At 43.6% G+C, this 3,552-nt stretch overlaps 1 pseudogene; it reads right to left on the reverse strand.

Moving 5' to 3' along the window:
- Positions 1-1,081: 1,081 nt before the first annotated feature.
- Positions 1,082-1,635, reverse strand: LOC133048321 (NEDD8-conjugating enzyme UBE2F-like; annotated as a pseudogene).
- Positions 1,636-3,552: the final 1,917 nt, after the last annotated feature.

Consider the following 3,552-nt stretch of genomic DNA (forward strand, 5'->3'; position numbering starts at 1 on the left):
ATCGCAGTGCACAGGCTTCTCATTGTTGTGGCTTCTCTTGTTGTGGAGCACCGGCTCTAGGCATGCCGGCTTCAGTAGTTGTGACTGGAGGGCTCCAAAGTGCAGGCTAAGGAGCTGTAACACACAGGCTTAGCTGCCCCTTGGCATGGGGAATCTTCCCAGACTAGGGATGGAACCCACATCCCCTTCATTGACATGTGGATTCTCTACCGCTGGACCACCAGGAAAGTCTGAGATTGAGTTTTAATATAACTGAAAAGTGTCAGGAAATCATAGACTCTAAAAAAAAAAAAAAAAAATGCTGTGGGTGGGAAATGAATATTTGACATAAAAGTTTCAGGGGGTATTTGTAATATAAGATAACTTTGTACATATATCTCTACTGTTTAAACTTTTTTTTTTTTTGCCTTTCATACTTTCTTTGTATTTCTCAATAGTTGCTTGACCCAGCATCTTTCTGTCTGCTCTATACAATGAAAATACAAACTAAATGAGAATAGAAAAAAAAAAAAAAAATAAAGCATTAAATTGTACAAATTACAAATCTGCTCCCAAATATACTTACAGTAAGTAAAATACGCATTTCAATAAGAGATCTGCAGTGAATGACTGCATTCTGGGAAGCGTCAGGAAACCTAGAAGGGGCCGACATTCGTGGGCGGAGCTAAGAGGCTTCGCACCAATCACAGTTTGTAGCGGCTTTCTGCTGGCCAATCTGCGAGCTACATGGAGTACGTCATGAGCGTCGCCTGTACGGGACTGACTGGGGGAGGGGAGAAGTGGCTCTAGCCTCAACGCTGAGTTCATTCCCATCAACAGCCTATACAGAACGGTTTCAAAAGTAAACACATTAAGGTAAATAGTAGAACCCCAGACACATTTTCTGGCTGCATATATGTGGAACTCTCTGGCTACAGTGGGCGGTCGTGAAGAGGTTCTTCCCTCAGGACGACATGGTCACGGGACTCGGACGACCCAGCGGGATTGAGGGGAGATGAGAACTGGGAAGAGGCTCCCTCTGGTTTTAGGTGGAGACAATCTTCTCAGGCTCAGCCCAGGGCCCTGCAGTCCTCTCCTCGTATCATCTGGCAGAGCGCTTATTGTAGTCTTCCAGTTGATGCCAGAAGTCCTCCTTGACCTGCAAATGATGTCCCGCAGCTTGGATATTCAGTGGATCATCAAAATTCCACAGATCAGTAAAGAGTTTAATCCCCAAACAACAGCCTTCAGTGTCCTCATGGGGGCCTAGCCGGTGCTATCGGTCGAATGTTCTCTCAGTCAACTGAGACATATCTTCGGCCGTCTCTGTGATGTTGGGGTGCCAGCTCCTGGACAAGCATTTCCACTTTGGGAGGCACCATGTTGCATGCATCAGGAGCTTTCGTTTCAAACTGAAGTTTTCCACCCTGGTAGTAACCCTCACCTGGGGTGACAGTTGGCTGAAAACAATGAAGCTTGTTTGGATCAGGAGCATGCACTTTACACGTTCAAGGTAAATTAGCTTCAAGTTCTACGACCTCTTTCACAAGCAGCCTGTACCTCACGGACACCTGCCGAGTGCAGTCAGGCTGTGGCTGACGCCTGGGACTCTTTGAAACCGTCATCCCGCTTCAGCTTCCTTGCCAGCAGCAGCATCACTGCCTCCTTTTTCCTGGGCACCCCGAGACAGGCGAGGCAGGCCCGGCACCCAACACCATGCCCGGCCGGGGAGCAGCAGCGAGACGCGGCCCCTCACACCTGTACCGGCTCCAGGTGGCAGGACCGGGAGTCCAGTTTAAACTATTAAATAAACCAACTACATAAGACACCGCAAATAATTAGTGCTTATGAACCATTAAGAAAATGTTTCAACTTCTAAGTAGGATTGAGGTAAATATATAGAGCTGTTGTCTTGAGTCAGTGTTCACTCTCACTTTGAAGAAGGAACATCTTAATTTCTGTTTGAACAGCGCAACCTGACAACTGGCTTACATTTATTTCGTTTTTTGTCAGACATTTTAGTTTAAAACTCAGCATGTGAGCCCCTCCAGCTTTCCATAACTCTTTTGCAGTTTTTCCAAATGTGGAAATTGTGGAAAAATAGTGTTCTCTAGAACACACCCACATCCTGCTCAAGTTTGAACAGATTAAGAAACAATCGTCAAGAATTCACAATATCTGTTCCTTTCCTAGAATGGAACAACATGTTGGAGTACATTTGTAAAGTATCATTGGGAATAATATACCAATAAAGTTTTTTATCTGTAGTGGTAATGTATTTGCTTAGCTCTTTAAAGTTTAAAAAAACACCTTCAGGTATATTATTTCATTCCAACCTTGAGCCACATTGAGAAGGAGACTTTTACTGCTTCTTCATTGCAGAAAAAGAGGCCAATACCTAGATAATCTAAGTGATTTGCTCTAGGTCTGAATACCTAAACCCAGTCTTCGGGCTTCAAATTAAATAGGTTTGGTTTTCTAATTTAATAACCTGTTAGCATCTTTCTTCCTAAGAGATAAATCTTCCTTTCTCCAGACAGATCTAGTTTGAAAGAAAAGTGTTACAGAACATGGGAAAACATTAGATCCTAACTCCTAGAGAAGGGTTATCCTAACATGGACAGTATTTCCAATGACTCTTAGTAAGTAAAGTTGCTCAGTTGTGTCCAACTCTTTGCAACCACACGGACTGTAGCCTACCAGGCTCCTCTGTCCATGGGATTATTATTTTCAAAACCCTGGATTTTTCTCTTGCTTCTGTGGGACAAGATCACTTTTTTCCCAGAGACAAGTTGGTTGACAGAGAGTGTCTCTTACTGAGGAAGGCAGATCATACAAAACAGGCAAAACTCTGACAAAGAAGGTACTTTGGGCAGGATCCGGAGAGCACTGGTCTGTTAGCAGCCAGGTTGAGTAAGTGTCTAATTCAAGTGTGGGCTTCCGTAGTGGTTCAGGTGGTAAGGAATCTGTCTGCAGTGCAGGAGACTGGGGTTCGATCCCTGGATTGGGAAGATCCCCTGGAGAAGGGAATAGCTACCCATTCCAGTGTGTTCTTGCCTAGGAAGTCCCATGGACAGAGAAGCCTGGTAGACTACATTCCGTGGGGTTGCAAAGAGTGGGACATGACAGAGCAACTAATGATTCAAGCATAGCTTCTTGAGCTGAGGCATGGCTGGCAGTGCACATTTCTGTACGAAAGAGTCATTTCAGAAAAGTGCTATGAATTACAGCCTGTTGTAAGAATTGATTTTTAGGCCAGATTTTTAATTAGCATCAAAGTTTCTTAATGGGAGATTGTGTAGTAATTAAAACCATGAGATTTGAAGTGAAACATCTAAAGCTGAAGCTGAAACACTAAACTTTTCTTAAAATTTTATGTATTTTTTGGCCACGCCATATTGCACATGGGATCTTAGCTTTCTGACCAGGGATTAGACTTTGCAATGAAGTAGAGTCTTAATGGCCGCCAGGGAAGTCTCCCCTGATTTTTTAATTTACTGTATGTGTGGTCAGTCAAAAGTCATATAACTAAACTCAGATGTGTTCCTATTAACACAAAATAATAAGGGCCCA

This window comes from Dama dama, chromosome 28 (assembly GCF_033118175.1).
Source record: "Dama dama isolate Ldn47 chromosome 28, ASM3311817v1, whole genome shotgun sequence".
Classification (NCBI taxonomy): Eukaryota; Metazoa; Chordata; class Mammalia; order Artiodactyla; family Cervidae; genus Dama; species Dama dama.